Source organism: Poecilia mexicana, unplaced genomic scaffold (genome assembly GCF_051168715.1).
Source record: "Poecilia mexicana isolate PSO_F unplaced genomic scaffold, ASM5116871v1 scaffold_19, whole genome shotgun sequence".
NCBI lineage: Eukaryota > Metazoa > Chordata > Actinopteri > Cyprinodontiformes > Poeciliidae > Poecilia > Poecilia mexicana.
Window position 1 is genome coordinate 15,303,640 of NW_028263388.1, and position 18,818 is coordinate 15,322,457.

Below are 18,818 nucleotides of genomic sequence, written 5' to 3' on the forward strand. Positions count from 1 at the left end.
CTGATTTAATTTGTGCAAAAGAGCTCTGAATATGACCTTCGTCTGCTGAAATGGATATAAATTCAACAAAAGGAGATAAATGCGTAATTTTATAATCCTCGAGTGTCTTCTCAGAAGGTGAAGTCCAGTTTTGATTATATTTCAAGAGTCAAATACTGACAGAATTATTGTAAGAAATCCCCATAGTAGACTTTAAAGAATGGGGTTTGGAGTGCATTTCTAAATGACATAACTTCAGGTCCAGGTTAAAACGTTTAGTCAAACACATTATGAAAAACATACCGATGTAAAAATATGGGGAGGTTGATGCAAAAATCGATTTTGACTTTAGCATTTTAATCATATACAAATACATTCAAAGTCTGTCATTCCGTCTGTTTGGTTCAGACGCCTTCACATATCCAAGTGGCAGGCAGACATACTCAGGAGCTAATTCAGGATCTTGAACATGCAGGATGGGCTGCACAGTGGTGAAGTTGATAGAGTTGTTGCCTTGCAGCAAGAAGGTTCTGGGTTTGATCCCCAGCCTGGGGTCCTTCTGCATGGAGTTTGCATGTTCTCCCTGTGCATGTATGGGTTCTCTCTGGGTACCCTGGCTTCCTCCCACAGTCCAACAACATGACTGTCAGTTTAATTGGCCTCTCCAAATTCTCCCTAGGTATGAGTGTGTGTGTTGTTTGAGTTTAGCATTGAGAAGTTCTTCTAAAACACTGTTTTTTTCATCCTGAAAACAGGAGATCAGCTCCAACCAGAAGTGAATTCTCGGATTGGGACCTTATCAGCAATTATAAAAGTAGTCCAATCTAGTACAAGATATAGAGCCTGTACGTTTACATTAAAAGCAGGAGTTGAGTTAGTGACTGGATGAGGATGCTTCCTTCCTTGGTGCCAACTTTTGGAGCTTTTCCAGAGGTCTTCTGCTTGGCAATCAAGCAAACCACCTGTACTACACAGGCGGTTGTATGCGAGAAGAAGCAGCGCCTCCTAGAGACGCAATATGTAATGGTGGCAGAATTAGGTGTTTTTGTCTTGAAATATAAGAAATGGGGACTTTTTTTTCGTTGCTACCATGCAGATATTTTGTGTTTGTGTTATACAGAATACGAATAACAACAAAACAAAACAAATTAGGTTAATTTTCTTCATTTTTTTTTGGGGGGGGGGGGATAATGACTTCTCATTTTGTTTAGTCATCTCTGGTTTCTCCTGAAAAATTCCAACTGACAGAGTGAACCATATGTTACCCGCCCAGCGCAGGATCACCCGGTAACTCAAAATAAGCATCCACATTTTAGCAGCGCCATTAACTACAGGTGTGTTGATTTTTTTTGTTTGTTTTAAATAACTCTTGATTCTAGCGGTATGTTTGTCAAAGGTGACTCCTGAAATTATTTTCTGAGTGGCAGAAAATATTTATTATACATGTGGCGTTATCCTGTCGTTTAGTGGAGGACGAGCAGAGCAAGGGAAAAGATGGAGCATTAAAAATCGATCCAAAGGTCAATGGTAAGTTCGCCCGCTTTCTACATTGAATCTATTTTAACATTAATTTTAGCTTCATTACTTCAAATCTAAGTGTGTACATCTATTACTAGAAACTTTTTCCTGTTAACCTTTTAACCTGTTTATGAAGAAAGGTGTGAAACTACCATTTTTTTATGCTATGCTTAAAATATCTGAGTAGTCGTACCTCAACACTTCAGTCTCCTGCTTTTGAATACATTTTCTTCCTTTGAGGTCATTTATCTCTTTATTCCTCCTTCAGGCTGTGGTTTTCTTAGAGCGTGAAAAGACATTCAGTTAAGGTGAAGTGGAGCTTCAGAAGTGTCCCTTTTATTTATATATATATATATATATATATATATATATATATATATATATATATATATATATATATAAAAATAGACACATTAACTTTAAACCAGCAGTGCAAAGGGAAGAGCACCGGTTATTTACTGGGAAACTGCTGAGAGCTCCCCTGACCTCAGCAATGGACTGGAAGTCATAAACTGGACATACACGCAAGGATCCATGCTGCTCGCTGGTCAACGAGCTCTAAGTTGAACAGTGCTTCTTTGGGGCTCTGCTGCTTTTCTTTGTCACTGCTGCTGGGCTCATTTTTATTTGGTCAGCAAAAACTACACCTTTGTATAAAGATGTTCGAACATTTATTTAATAGTTCAGCAATGTAAGTTAAACGGATGGTGTTGCACTTCTGAAGAGCAAAATGGTACCATAACACATGCCAGAAGATTTTGTCATTGATGGAGATAAGAGGTTGAAGTCTTTATAGGTTTCTTTTTGTATATGTTTTGTATTTACCAGAATAACTCTTTTTTTTGTGTGTGTGTCTTTGCAGTTTTTTCCGTTTCTTATGTGATGGAGCTGTCTGCTGCTGGAGGAGCCTTCAGACCATTCGTGGGTTTGTGCTCACAGCGGTAACGGAGCCATAATGTGACTCTCTGTAAGTCAGTCCAACTCTGTTTAGTAAGAGACGGTGTTCTTCGTGCTTGAGATGTCTCTCTTCTAGCATTCGTATTCAAATGACTGAATTACAGAGGTCTGGTAACGAACAATGATTTGAATTTGGCATGTTGAAACGGGGGAAGATCCAAAACATTCAGGAAATCAGCCCCTTTATACATTGACTTTGTTGATGGGTTGAAATACTGCTGTAAAAATTACTTGGAAATCTAAATTATTCATTAAATGTTTGATCAGGTGAAACTACAATCCTATGTGCCCTAAACTCAGCTCTCCTTAAGAAATGCTGAATATGACCCAAAGAACACTTTAAGGTCATGTATTGCCCAAGCTAGTCTCCTGACATCGGCCCTACTAAAGGTCTGTGGAAGAATCAGAATGTATCTGTTTTCCGACAACAAAAACAAGTTTTTGCTGCATTTACATGCTTGCTGCAACAGACATCTGCATTTTCATATCTGTCACAGTTTGTATTAAGTGTCCTGAATATTAAATATTGGTCTGTCTTTTAATTATAGATGAAATCACCCATTTTGAATGAGGACTTTTGACTTGCTAATCCAGTTATCCATGCAGAATATTCCAATTAAATTGCCTTCATACGAGCTGTTGCTGCTGGAGCATATTATTGTTCCAAGGTTGAATTATCTGTTGTTTTAACAGGAGGATTTGAGCTCTCATATTAGAAATAATTATTGAAAAGAGGATTATTCCAGGTGCTCACTCGTCTTTTGCCCTGGCTGACTCGGTAAGTGCAGATCCCTGACACCAAACGTTCGACCAGGTGCACAGATTTATTTCCATGATAGTTTGTGGCAGTTCTTTGTTGTCAAACATTTACGGCTGCTAATGTTTGGAAAATGAATTGGAACGTAAACGCTTGCAGACTCATTTAAAGGCAAAGTCAGCCGTTTTTTTTGAATTTCAAAATGGCAGTGTTGCTGTTTTATTTCGTGTGTGGGGAAAAATCAGCGATAAAAATGCATGTATGTTGTAAAAATGACCACAGCAGCACTAAAAACATTTACTCATATGTAGCAGGTTTATTATGCTTCCAAAAACATCTCAGTTGTTGGGCATTTTCAGAAGATTTGGGATGTGATGCTGATCCAGTGTATTTCATAGAAACCCAGGCGTCTACAAGACCATGGACCTGTTTAAAATAAACCTTGTGAGATCAGGCCCGCATTATGATTGACTACATAAATACAAATCTGTTTTTTTTTGTTGTTTTTTTTTGTCTTTTTCATAGGCGTTTGCTTTGGATGGCTTTATCTTTCCTTTGTTACATGTTGAAGTGTCTTCTGGCGCATTAAACCTGTAGCCTCTCAATACTTTTAGTGTGTGAATGTGTAAACTATCTATCTTACATCTACACCATCTGTAGTGTAGATGTATCTCGACGACAAAATAGTCCGTATGGGTCCTCTGGCTCGGCATGCGCTTGAACTGAATGAATGCAGTTAGGTGTGCTTTGAGCCGGCACACATGCAGAATACTTAGGATGTGACTAAAGTGTTGACCTACATAATGCTCTCTGTCAGGTTTAAAAAAGTAGACTGCTTGAAAAGCAAAGGAAAAAATAGTGTTTGAAGACAAAATACTATCAATAAGGCTCGTTTCCCAGCCTAGTGTACAAGTACAGATTGTAATGGTTACCACGATTAAGTTTCTGAAAAACGAGCCTCATTGAAATTTCAATTTATTACCATATAAATACCTCCCGATTCCTTTTTTTTTTTTTTGGCCCTCAAACAGAGCGTCCCAAATGCCTCACCACAAGCAGTAGGCGGTTGGTGATGTGGGTGTTTTTTAACCATCAAAGAGCACAAAGCCCCATGTTATTTTGGACTTCACAAAGCCACAAGAAAGACGTTTTCATTATTAATATATTTAATTTTTGTCTTCAAGAGGAACAAAATGATACAAATGGTCATTAGTCAGCGCTAGTTGTCTTGCAGCTACAGGGACCTTCACCATGATCTGATTTATCTGTTTAACTTTGCTCCAATTTGCCAGATTTTTAGCTTTGTAGCTTCATGTTGTGTAGTTATGAACAGCAACATTTCTGCAGAGTGACACTTCCTGCAGATTTATTTAAACTTATATCTACAATACGGTTAAGTGAACCAAACGCACATTTTCCTCAAACACTGGGTGCATTGTGTCTTCAGGGTGGAGACGCTATTTAATAAATGTCGGATGACAAAGATCTTTTGTTAAGTACCGTTTGAAAAAAAAACATTAGAAATGATCTTAATGCTGGGTGCATTACATGTAATGTGCCTACTGTACTGTAATTAGCCTGGAACATACTGTTTTGGTCTGTCATGTTTTTATAAGTTCAAAGTTGGTGTTATTTATGGAAATAATTTCACTAAGACACAGGGTCACTTTCTTGACCAAAATGCATAAAACAGACGTTGTAGAAGAGCTTCTGTATGTGCTGACTCTGTAGTTGCAGTGAATAATGTTATTAAAGCTAGTTATAAGAAATAAAAAATAACGGTAACAATAATGGTGACTTTTAAGGTGAATGAAAACTAGTTAATGCTACTGACTGCACTCTGGAGTGCAGTAAGCTTAGCATTTTGTTCAAAACTGTGATAATGTTAATGTTAAACTTGTACACATTTACAGGCTAAAGCCATAACAAATGCCACTGCAGCAGGCATTTGAATAAAACCTCCAGCTTCACACTGGTGATGTGACTCTTACTTCCAGAAAGTTGCTTTTCATCAGCAATTAAACCGGTTTTATATAAGTAGCTACAAGATACAATTGTAGATAATTTATTCAATGTTTCTGTTATATAATTGCCTGATAAATTTGGAACTTTGCCTCATCAAGGAAACAGAGTTGCTTAGTTTTAAAATTTGATATGAGAATTAAGAGTGTGAATCTTGAGAAAATGTTTTTTAAAAAAATCTACATTTCATTAAATCTCTGAAAAAATCAAGCAGAGGACGATAAAATGAAAAGGAGAGAAAAACTTTACTTTTTTCCAACAGTCTATGTTCGGTTTATTTACCGTATCAATATCTGCGACTACATTGCAGCAAATAGGTGACCTCATTCATTTAATTATATCTTTCATTCAGACCTTTTTTTTTTTCTTAACACGCAAGCTAACTGGATTTGGATGTTATTTTGGTTGGCACCTCGTTGTTGCTGCACAGAAGCCTTCAGTTGTCTTCATTAGCCCAGCTGCTGTCCACTGCCAATGTCCTCTCAGGTGACATGCAGCAGTTTACAAGGACATAGTTCTTTTGAAGTTCTCTGCACCTGTCTCTTCATCTGCTGCAGACTGTTGCTGGTGTTGTGCATGTGAGCTATGCGAGGTTAGAGTAAGTGCACATCAGCATCATCCTGATTCATTATTCACCTCCTCTGGCCAGATGGAGCAAGAGAGCAGCTGCTCCTCCTGACAGCAGTCAACACTGTGTCCATGAATGTGTAATTATCTCATCATCTGGCCGTCTTTTCTGTTTCCGCTCTTTGTTTATTCCCTCTTTGCATTTCTTCTGTTTATCTGCTTTGCCTCATTCACTGAGACTTCCCCCCCCCTTCTTTTTTCACACTTAACTGTAAGTATTCTGAAGTTTTATTGAAGGACACAAACAAAAATTGTTGTTAGAAAGGTAAACAGACAGACGTTCTAAACGCGTGTTGTTTTCCCTATTTGGATCCTCCAATTATGTTTTTCTTACTTCTCCCTCTTTAGGGTGCAATTTCTGTCTTGCAGAGTTGGGAGTTGAAGTGCTAATTATCTCAGCACCTATAGAAGGATGAACAGAATAGTGCCTCAGACTGAACTTTTTAATGTGATTTTAGGGCAGAAAAAATAAGGCTAGCTAAATGTTTTACTAATGTATTCTTTTCTTCTAGTCCTTTTAGTCTGCAATGTGGAGACAGTTGGCAGATTAAAGGCAGACTTTACAGAGGATATTTTTTCACAACAGAAATATCCACCCTCTCAAGTCCCAGTCAGTGCCATCTTTAATTTATTGCATTATTTTATTTACCAGTAAGTCAGTTCAGGTCACCAGGCATCGTTCTGTCCACTTCACTTGTCTGTCAAAGTGCAGCATTGTGCTCATATCGTGTTTGTTTTTGTTTTTTTTCCCGGTTTTGTTTTCCAACCATTTCCTTTCTTCTTGTCCTTGCTTTGTTTGGACGTTGGCATCTGTGTTTGTAGAGTTTAGAGAGCAAAATAACGGGAAGTAATTAAATATTCATGGCTTTTTATTTGAAAATGTTTCTTTAATGGGGATTTCTATGTAGTCTGGAAATTTTTGGAATTTGATTTAAGCCTTCTCCAGGTTGGGAGAAGCTTTTTTCTAAAACTAGTGTATGCCAAAAAATGCATTTAATTCCTATTAATTTGTTGTTCATCTGTTCATCCATCCATTGACTTTGATCTGTTAATTCCTCTATTGTTATCCCTTCTTTCGTCCATCTATCCATTTGTTCAGTTTATCTTCCATTCATCCATTAATACCTTTTCCATTCATTCTTTAGTTCATCTTTCTATCAAGTCATATAAAAAAATTAGGTGTTTCAGTGAGGCTTGTTTGATTGAAAGTACCTTTTAAAAATGATCTATAAGCAGATACTTGACATACTTTTCTCTAAACCCACATTTTTACTGAAATAAATTCACTTTTTAATCATTTATTTAGTTGATTATGACTAATCCTCTGTTCATCTGTTGCTTTGTTCCTCTTTATGTCTGCCCATCTTTCCAGCAGATACAAATCTTTTTTTCTATCTGTCCATTTTACCTTTTTAAGTTCTCTGGATTTTATTTTGTAGGAGCCTTGTATTTTTTTTTAATTTATTTATTTTAACAAGAATCTTGTAGATGGGTCAGAATTCTTTTCTAAAATAAACTGTGACCGAATGATTCCTTACATCTCCCCCTGTAGATCTCATTACCAGGTGTCATGGTGTGGACGACATACAGCTCCGCTGACCCTGAACAGTCACCGTGACAAACCCTCTGTGTGTCATTAATTCATGGCCTTCAACTCTGGATTAAATTACAGTCGGCGCTAGGGCAGAAATTACTTTCAACAGTTTCTTTTTGAAGCAGGCAGACGCGCACCCTATTGGAGATTAGCTTAGTCTGCAGTGTTTCATCACACGTGCACAGTCAGCACCATTAAAGGTACCATGGAATTAGTAATTTATTACCATCATTAGATTCGCATTTGCACATGAGAAACATCTGCATCTCTCTTTTTTTTTTTTCTCTCTGTGTGTAGACTCCCTTTTATAATTAAATAAATCGCAAAAAAAGGCAACAAGTCCAAATAACGATGCCCCGAATACATGCTGCAGTGTGTTTTCCTAACAAAACCTGTGAGAACAAGAGTTAAATCCAATCTGTGTAATGACGAGATCAAAGGCAGCAGGGAGGAGACGCAGGCCCTTTAAGAGAATCGGAACGGGGAGGGCTGTGCATTTATAAAAGATGAGTTTATTCAGTGGCCATGGTAAGACATGGTTAAAAGCGCCTCTGCACTCCAGCGTGCTCTCATCCCCATCACAGACGGAGCATCCCCGTCCTACCGAGCGCTTCACACATGCTGACAAAGCTGCGCCAGAAGCTGGGATATGGATGCTCTCAGAGGAAAGGGATAAGCCTGGACCAAGAGAAGAAACAGAGTAAGAAGGAACAACAGTAGAGGAGTGCATGGACAGGATATTAGGCGTTGTAAGGAAAAAAGAAGATAAACTGACGGTGCAGTAAAGGACAGTAAACTGTTTTATCAAGGCGGAGAATGGGCAATTCCTCCTTCCCAGGCATGTCCCCTCTCTCTCCGTCCATTCTGTAGTTGCAGGTATTTCTAACTTGAGTGCCTTTCTTTGACGTGCTGGGAAACTACCTCTGTTAACCACTGTTCCTCCTATTTAGCATGCCGTTGTCTATGCTTGCCAGACACCTTTGCATGTATTCTGAGGGTTAATTCAATGTGACTTTGCTGAGTGAAAGTATATCTTTGTAGTAGAGTCATCTGCAGCAGGGCACTCTGCAGTGCATGAATTTAAAAATTAGGGCAGAATCTTATAGCAAGTTCTTTTTCTTCCTCCACTGCTTTGGATGAGGATGAAGCTGAGTTATACTCCACTCTAATCAGTTTTAAAGTACTGCAGTCTACCTGAAATGCTGGCAAAGTGTCTATAAAACGCGTTTCAGAGCAGATATCATCAGGACAGAGTATCTGAGGACGGGGGTGTGAGTGGTGGTGTGGGTTGTGTCTGGAGAGCCTGTTTACTGCCTGTGTGGATGGGAGACTGTTGATGTTCTGGCTCTCTGAGTCGACATCTGGGCTAGTGTGAAAGGGAGCTATTGATGGATTTTTCTAAAGGCTGCTGTTGGTTAGACAGGAAGAGATGGAAAATGCTGCAGCTAGAGATGGCTGAGTATTACTGCTGCGGTTTAGAAATGCAGAGGCACACTTTTCTAGGCAGTCGGGGGAAAAAAATGCAAACACGGAAAGAAAATATATTTCCTCAAAATGGTTTTATTAGATTTAGTGTATTCTTGTATTTTATGTGCAAAATTCAAATGCATGCATGCTTGAACTGCTGTTTGGTCTTTTCTCAGATTTTACTGCACAGCTACAGCAATAAACTAATGCTTCATGTTAAGGTCTTCAGATTTTGTTTATTCACGTCTCTCTTAATGCCCCACCACAGAATGGGAGAAGTATCACCTTGGTCCTTTTCTTTTTGAACTGTTCTGATGTGAATGTGCTGGTGTGTTTGTGATGATTTTTTCCCCTTCGATGACCCAGTTTCAAGCTTCAGCTGTTTGTTTAATAGCCACACATTTCACTTCAGATTACTTTTAATGGATAAAATGTGAGCAAATATTCATCAATATTTATGCATGGAAGTGACTAAAATTCAAAATTCCTTGCAGCCTTTTTCCAGTGATGTATTGCATCACTGTGACTGCATGTTAGTGTTCACGTAAATATTGTGATTTTTTAAATTTTTTTTTTTTTATTGCTGAATATCTCAAATAATTCTTTTGTCATATTCAAGTATATAGATATTCATTAACAAGCCCATGGAACTAACAGTGAAAAAATGTTCAAAGTCACAGGCAACAAAAGGCTTAATCAGTTTTTTAGAGTTTGCAAACATCAGTTAAAAATTATTGTCACTATAAATCATTATTCTTGCGTTGCTTATACTGTAAATTTATTTTTTTTGCAATATTAATATAAACCTTTTCCAGGGGTGCCAATAAACGTGGCGCTCACTTGTACATTGGGTGTAACTGAAAACCATCTTCAGATGGAAGGAGAAGAAACCTTCCCTGTAGGGTGAGGTATTATCAGCCGTGTGGTTTAATCTCCCAGAAAAAAGATCCTTATCTTTGTGATTTAAATTTAATTATAATGCATGAGCAGTCGAGCGGGTGCTGCCGCTGATTTTAGGGCTGGCTGAGGCTAAAATGGAGGCCAAACACTCTTTAATCAGCGCTGATTTACATGATACCCTCCACCCCTTCCCTGCTCGCTGCACAAATCTGTCAGAAGATGAAGGGTCTTATCTCTCAGAAGTATTGGTGGATATGGTGTTTAAAAATGCATTTGTTGTAAAATTCAGCATTGTCGATATCAGAGCCGTCACATTTTGCATTCTCTCGCTCAGAAATCGCTGAGAGGATTAAACATGAAGCTTGTGGTTTAAACAGCCACTTCTCTTGAACATTTCAAACTTATCTCTTTCTGCCTCATGAGTGCATGAGTCATGTCAGCTCCTTGACACGGCGGCACCCTCCTTACCTTCCCTGGAGGATGTGTGTGAGGGGCGGACGAGCAGGAGGTGGTGGTTAACAAAGCTTTCACAAATCTCCAGTGACTGAGGAGCAGAAGCAAAAGAAGAGAGACTTGTTAGAGGATCTGTCAAGAGAGCCGAGGAGCAGTGGTTTTCCCATGTCAGCCTGATCAAACATCTGGAAGGATATAGACAGAAAGATGAATGGCAGACCGAGGAAGCTGCTGAGTAAATGATGCCGAGTTTATGGGACTGATTGATGCAGTCGCCACTGGCTGGGGAGGAGTGATTCTGGAATATCTTTTTTTATTATTTTTTTATTTAATGTCTGAGTTCTGGATGTTGCATCTTTTCCTTTTATCTTAGGCATGCTTATTATAAGCCTGTGGTGCCAAGGAGAGACATTTTGTTTTTGGATTCAGAAGATATCATTAGTCTACTAAATTGTGGAAGCAAAAACTTAGAGAAAAGCGGCTTCCCTACAACAAATGCAGCGTCTTCCAATCTCATAAATCTTTTGTACTTTCTTAATGCTTTTCATCTTGTATGAGGAAATATATGCAGTGGTGAGAAGAAAACAAACTTTCTGTAATGATTCAGCTTATGTAGTAATTGATCCTGTTTTATCTTTTAATGGACGCTATTGAATGTTGCTGACCAGCATTCTGCTAATGTGTGCCTTTTGGCAGGATTCTGACACTCATTGAAAGCTCCTGCATTAACGATGGTTATTTGTATAAAAGGAAACTTTTTTTTTATACGCATGAATAAAAACATGCACGGTAATTATGCTTGACTAATCATGCTGGACTGGTGCAAACCAGGTCAGATGTATTCAAATGTTTATTTTTTTTTTTTTGTCTGAAATGTGACTTATTGTCATTAATGTGGTTTATTGTGCTGAATGAGTAGATAATAGAAATCATAAAGTACAGAAAATTAATAATAATGATAAAGATACAACTGCATAATTTAGCACATATTAAGTGCTTATTGGACTTAGCTGTTTTTGAACTCTGCTTTATTTTTTTTTCCAATAGCTATTTAGGGAGAGAGTCATTCAGCCTTGAACTCCTTTACAATAGTGTCAGCAGGATTTCTGAAAGGATTTTCTTGTAATTTAATGGCTTCAATAGTTTTAAAAACTGCTTTGATGAATGTAAAGTGGTATGAAAGTGTTTGCACACTTCCTATATTTTTTCTTCTGAAAAAGAAAAAAAAATACAGGAAATTAAGAAGGGGGGGAAATGCTTCTTCACAACCCTGTATGAAAATAAAAATCGCTAACATCTAGTTAACTGAACTGTGGCTTTAAATTGAGGCATTTAAGTATCTTGGAGTGTTTTATTGAAGGGAATTGAACTAAGAAGAACAATGAGAGAATCCTATGGTGTGGATGCTGTATTGAGGGTTTATGGTTAACAGAGATGCGAGTTGAAAGGTGAAAGCATTGATTTGTCATTCTGTTGGCCATCATCTGTGGGCATCAAAAGTCTCGCATAATACTAAGATCATTGTTGAATACCGAGATAATTGTGGTAACTGACCAATGTTTTTCTACTACTGGGTGAATAAAAATTAGCATTTATTTCTGGCACATTGTCTTAAGTCTTTTTTTTTCCTTTTAAATCAGAAGTCACAACAACTTGCGTCCAAATTGCTTTGTATGAGGACTGTATGTTTTGTGTCTGTGTATGGTGCACGCATCAGTAGAGTTTAGTAGTTGCACTGGTTGACTGTCTGCTTTTTTGTAACAATGTATTTCAAAGTGCTCTAAAGTGTAGCAGTACTCCAGTCCAGGTGAATAAAATATCTTTAGATGCTCTGTAAGGGTTAAGTATGAAGTGTTGCTGCTCCACTGCCATGTGTGAGCAGCTGACTGTAGGACCTCTTTAAAAAAAAAAGACTCCTGAATGCACTACAGGGTTAGCCAGGTTATGTTTGTTTTCCCTCGTTTACCATTAAGATGCAGGCTTGACGTGGCATTTCACCTGCTTATGTTAATGTGCATAAGCTCCAATCCGTTTGACTTAACCATGTTTAATTGTGTAGGTAATGTTAATAACTAGACGGAGCCATTCACAATGCATATTTCTTTATTGCTGGTCTCTTCTGCTCAGTGCTGGGTGTTCATGCTACTGGGCAATTGCACAGAATAGCACTACAATTGTGCTGCGTGAAATGAGCATATCTGACTTGGAAAAGAAAATTATCCATACAGCATTCACCTCTTCACAACACTACACCAAAGTATAATGTGTTTATAGAAGATCTGATCCAAAATTATCCAGTGGTGTTGGAAATTTGAAAGGATCACAGAACCAATTGTTGTCTAGAAATGGATGGGAATTATGATCTAATTATTTGAAGAAAAAAGTCACAACCCAAGACTAGTAGATATGGGATGGATGAAGAAGAGAATTAAACCATTTTGGTTCACCATGAAAAAAAAGATGACTGTGTCAACCATGTTATTTCGCTTAGCCTTTTCAAAATTAAAATCTTGGTCCCAATCATGCTGTAATGAGATTTTTGCTGCAGCCTGGAAATCCTGTTGACTTTGTGTTGAGAAAAATCTGTTTCTTTTCTTTGTCTGAGTCGCACTTAAAAGGTTTCTTTGAAGCAGATCTGAAGTTCCCTGTTGTGAATATTGTTTTGAAGATTCCCAGCACGTTGTCTCCCCGAGCCAATCAACATTTCAGGCTGCAGCTTTCAGATTTCCACATTTCAGTTGGCTGTGGGTAAGTCTGGGAGCAGGAGGTTTCTTTTTGTACAGGCGCTCGGCAATTCGCCGTCATTTTCATCATTCTTTTGTAGTCCTGTGAAAGAAGTTTCTGGGACATTTAAAAACATGTTTTTCTCCACCACAGAAGGCAAAACCTTTCATAGGCTTTGTTGCAGCCTTCAGTGTGTGAAGGGAGGTGTTGGGAATTGTCTTAGGAATGTGCATTTTGAAGTGTGCGAGGTTACTTCAAGGTCTTTCTGCTGTTGCCACATATCGAGGTACTTTCACTTTTGTGAGATGTTTAACTTCACATTTTATTTAGAGTGGATGATGGCTGTTTTTCTTTTGGTTCTATTATTTTTTATTTTTTTTTTTTTACATTTTAAGATATTTTTTTACTCCAATAGAGGGCAACCTTCAGATGGCATTACTGTCACCAGGGCTCAGGAAGCAGAAAATATTCTGCCCTGACATACTTCTGAAGGTAAAGACTTTGTGTAAATAAACACCTTCAGTGTGTATTTTACATTTGTGGAAACCACAAACTCTCTTCCTGAAAGCCAAATCCTGTTTGCTAAATCACCAGCATTGTAATTCAAGGATTAGGGCTGCTGTTTTTAAACCAGTTACCCTCAAATAGACTGGAAGTGTGACAGAGTCTTTCTACTGCTACAGTGCCTCGCAAAAGTGATTATACTTGTTGACCTCTTCTGTTTACATTGATATTCAAATGCGCATTTATGGGATGGAACGGTATTATGAAGCAGTTTTGGATTTTGTTATTGGTGGCTCTTTCTTGTATGTGAAAGAAAGCTTAAGGTCTCCCCCAAGAAATCAGATCATGTGATAAAAAAAAAATGCTTTTGTTCCCCTGGAAACTGTAATGGTAACGGAGACTACATACTGGAAGGTGATCTGAGTAAATAAATCCTCCTGTACCATTCTTTACACCCAGATTGTCTTCTTAATTGCAGATTTTCTCTTTATGCTTTGTCATCTGGTCTGTTGGACTGAAATGCATTGTGGTTTTAGTTAATTATGTACAACTTGCTGCCTTTGTAAACTACATCTGTTTGTGCAAAAGATTAGGAAGACTTGGGATATGCAAAAATGGTGATGAATGTTGGGATGACAGTGTAACTTAACTTAATCTTAACTAAAGATCATTGTGATCTTATTGCTTTTGGGTTTGTTGAAAACATGGGCTCCAATTAATGGCTAAATCATTCTATTTATCTTTATCCCAACAACATAGTTTTAAAGTAAAAAGTTGTATGTGGAAATATCTTCTGCTTTTAATCAAGTTTTAGTTTACATGTTAGTTTTATAATCCCATCCGAAAGCAATTTCTGATAAAATAAACACCACAAACATCACTATAACCAACTTTCAGTGCAGATGTCATTATGGAGGAAAACCACTTTAAGGAAAATATAAACTCATTAGATTAATAAAATGATCATCTAAAATATAGTCTTTTCAGACTGTGGACACAGAGCTTCATTTTTAAAACCTGGCAGCAAATTGTGGCTGACAAAGTTATAGACGGAAGCACCAATCAGGAGTTCAGTTTTAATCAGAAACTTTGATATACATAAGTTAAAAATGCCTTGATCTTGACCTCAATCCAATGTCGGGGATTGGATCAGGAAATCCCTCATCTCTACATTTATTTGCATCTTGAGTTCCACGAATCTTTTTGACAAGATTTTCCACTAATCTTTTGAAAATCAGGCTTCTGTGATTAAAATCTTCACGACCGACCCAAAAATTCTCAGAGGTTTTAAGGTCAGGGCAGATGTGTGATTCTTCCTGAAGCAATCTTTGACAGTTTGAGCCAAATGAATCCTGGCGTCGACATTTAATGTTTGATCATTGCTCAAAAGCCTCACATAAATTAAAGAAGAAGCTGCTCGCTACCTTGGTTCAGATTAAATAGGTTGCTGCCATCTAAGACATGTTGATCAGAGCTGAACATTTTTGTTTATTTGATGCTCTTCCCCAAATGCTTGAATTTGGGGAAGTGGGTGAGTCCTTGATGACCAGCAGTATTGGATCTGTAAAGTTCTGTCTTGATAGTTTGGGATCTCCTGTTTCAATTTTTTTTTCTTAACCAGATCTTCTTTTCTTTTCACTAAGGGACAGGTATATACTATAGGTGGATGTGTGCAGCACACATGCTGTAAGGGCTTATATCTATGCCAGATCACATGGCATAAGCTTTCACTGTGATCCTTAAAAAGAAAACTAACTGCTCCACTACAATTGACAGTAAACGGCATGCAACAAGTTGCTCCTCTGGTGATTAGATAGAAGGAACAAATGACAGGGCTCAGATGAAGGGTCAGTTCTTTGGAGTAGCAGAGTATCTGAAAAGAGGAAGTGATGTGGAAATTATGGAAATGAGTAATGACTGTATTACAGGGGAGGGGCTAGGTTTTACTTAGGCCTGTTGCAGCGCTGCTGTTGTAGGAAGTACAACAATGTGAATGGGTCAGATTATATTGACTTTGACAGCGAGTATCTTTGAATAAGTCCCTTTTTTTTTTCCTAGTGTGAATTACATCAAGATATTTTTTGACAACCCTATTTAAAACTCTGGGGAAATTGACAAGGTGTGGACACATTTATTCAGGACAAGTAAACTTCTGAATTTGATATTAATACATTTCTAACAAATTGTCTCATGATATTTAGCAAATATAAAATACAGTACAGACCAAAGGTTTGGACACACCTACTCATTCAATGAGTTTCCTTTATTTTCATGACTATTGACATTGTAGATTCACACTGAAGCATCAAAACTATGAATGTGGAAAAATGTACTAAACAAAGTGTAAAACAACTGAAAATACGGCTTATATTCTAGTTTCTTCAAAGTAGCAACATTTTGCTGTGATTACCGCTTTGCACACACTCTGCATTCTCTTGATGAGTTTCAAGAGGTAGTCACCTGAAATGGTTTTCACTTCACAGGTGTGCCCTGTCAGGTTAATAAGTGGGATTTCTTGCCTTATAAATGGGATTGGGACCATCAGTTGTGTTGTGCAGAAGTCATGTGGACACACAGCTGATAGTCCTACTGAATAGAGTGTTAGAATTTGTATTATGGCAAGACAAAAGCAGTTAAGTAAAGAAAAACGGCTGGCCATCATTACTTTAAGAAATGAAGGTCAGTCAGTCTGAAAAATTGGGAAAACTTTGAAAATGTCCCCAAGTGCAGTCACAGAAACTGGCTCACATGAGGACCGCCCCAGGAAAGGAAGACCAAGAGTCACCTCTGCTGCGGAGGATAAGTTCATCCGAGTCACCAGCCTCAGAAATCGCAGGTTAACAGCAGCTCGGATTAGAGACCAGGTCAATGCCACACAGTGTTCTAGCAGCAGACACATCTCTGCAACAACTGTTAAGAGGAAACTGTGTGAATCAGGCCTTCATGGTAGAATAGCTGCTAGGAAACCTCTAAGGACAGGAAACGAGCAGAAGAGACTTGTTTGGGTTAAAGAGCACAAGGAATGGACATCAGACCAGTGGAAATCTGTACTTTGGTCCGAGTCCAAATTTGTGATCTTTGGTTCCAACCACCATGTCTTTGTGCGACGCAGTAAAGGTGAACGGATGGACTCTACATGCCTGGTTCCCACCATGAAGCATGGAGGAGGAGGTGTGATGGTGTGGGGGGGCTTTGCTGGTGACACTGTTGGGGATTTATTCAAATTTGAAGGCATACTGAACCAGCATGGCTACCATAGCATTTTGCAGCGGCATGCTATTCCATCTGATTTGCGTTTAGTTGGACCATCATTTATTTTTCAACAGGACAATGACCCCGAACACACCTCCAGGCTGTGTAAGGGCTATTCGACCAAGAAGGAGAGTGATGGGGTGCTGCTCCAGATGACCTGGCCTCCACAGTCACTGGACCTGAACCCAATTGAGATGGTTTGGGGTGAGCTGGACCACAGAGTGAAGGCAAAAGGGCCAACAAGTGTTAAACATCTCTGGGTACTCTTTCAAGACTGTTGGAAGACCATTTCAGGTGACTACCTCTTGAAACTCAAGAGAACGGCAAGAGTGTGCGAAGCAGTAATCAAAGCAAAAGGTGGCTACTTTGAAGAACCTAGAATATAAGGCTTATTTTCAGTTTCACACATTTTTGTTAAATATATAATTCCACATGTGTTAAGTTTTGATGCCTTCAGTGTCAATCTACAATTTTCATAGTCATGAAAATGAAGAAAACTCTTTGCATGAAAAGGTGTGTCCAAACTTTTGGTCTGTACTGTAACTTTGATAAATCTGAGTCACTTAAAACAACTTTAGATTTAGAAAAAAAAAAAATTATTTGGTTAATGTAAAGTTCTGGTTTCAACTGTAAGTACTAAGTTTCACTAACATCTCTCTTCAACTTAGATAATGCTTATGGATTAAGATGTAATTAGCTGTAGTTCTTCAGAAAGATCTTTTTCCAAAGGTTCAAAAGTAAAACGACAAAAGTGGATCATTCATGCTTTCTGCTTCTTTGTTCATATGTTTATGTTCCGTCTTGTTTCCCAAAGCCTATAGCTAAGTTCACTATAGTGAGCAGAGTTAAAAACATTCACTTTTCTATCCGCATGGAGTAAATCAGTAAAGATAATCCGTGATTTATAACTTCCCTCAAAGGAACACGAAGCCAGGTTTCACAGTTCCAGATTGAGTTCAGTTATTCATTTCCTTTGTCATAATGTCACAAAATGAAATGCATTAGTTTTTAAAATTAAACCTACAGTTTGGCTGTAGCAAATTATACTTTAAGAAACATAAAGTATGCTAAAATAAGGAAAAAATGTAGAATGTGATGTTGCAGACCACTGGTGCTGTTTTAGGTGTCTGCTGACGACTTTCATTCTTTCGGTTTTCATGCTGTTAAACGTTACTCCTTCAGGTAAAGAACAAAGTTTATCAGTTACCTTAAAATCCTTAGAGCCTGTTTCATTATCAGTTTTTTTCTTCAGTTTTTAATGTCAAGTGTGAGTGGTTTTTAAACGCAGCTTCTTTTTGGTGAATGATGAAAGGTTGTAAACACTAATTCTTGCTGTAAATGTTTTATTTATGAGATGACTTATTTTATGCCAAAGTGAAGTAAGATGAGTGTTGCAGCCTCAGCTGCATGTCATGAATAATGATCTTCTCTTTGACTTTTTCAGCACTTGGCTTGACATTTTTCTTTTTTTAATGTAAATCTTTAACTTTTTTTGCCCCTTATATGCATAAGCAGAAAGTCCTTCAACTCTGCTAAGGAGCATGACCGTTATAACTTATAAAGGGATTAGAATGGTTAGCATGTTCCTTTTTTAAAGTGGATGTAGTCTCCTACTCCTTTAGTTGCTTACACAAACGGAAAATAAAAATGATGATTCTGCTCTGCTTTATTTTCTGAAAGCAGATTCAAGGGTAATTTCCATCTATGCGGACTGTTGAATTGCATAAAAGAAACAAAACGACCTGCAGGATCTCTATTTCTCAAATTTCTGAGTCTAGGATCAATTATCTCAGTTTAACCATTTAATATTCTACATTACAGAACAAATTTCAGCCCTATAAAAATAATCTGAAATTACATGATTCTGATGTTTCCCTACTTTTATTTGTTTTAATTTACATCATCGTGATTCCCATCCATCCCCATCAATAGAAATAATAAGTTTACTAACATGAACACAATAGACAATTTCTTATTTTCAGGTTGCGCTAAATTAACTTTGTCTTGATGTGATCGAGAACAAATTCACTTTACAAAACATTTGTTACTTCAAAACTAACTACA

The 18,818-nt window shown here is 37.8% G+C and overlaps 1 protein-coding gene across 4 annotated transcripts in view; it reads left to right on the forward strand.

The window, feature by feature from the left end:
- The first annotated feature begins 848 nt into the window (after positions 1-848).
- The window catches only part of srcin1b (SRC kinase signaling inhibitor 1b), a 106,080-nt gene continuing 88,110 nt past the window's right edge, over positions 849-18,818 (forward strand). For all 4 annotated transcript variants that reach the window (XM_088000856.1, XM_088000860.1, XM_088000859.1 and 1 more), the window contains exons 1-2: positions 849-1,506; positions 2,360-2,464. The gene's annotated coding sequence lies outside the window, so the exon portion shown is untranslated. The remainder of the gene's footprint in view (positions 1,507-2,359; positions 2,465-18,818) is intronic.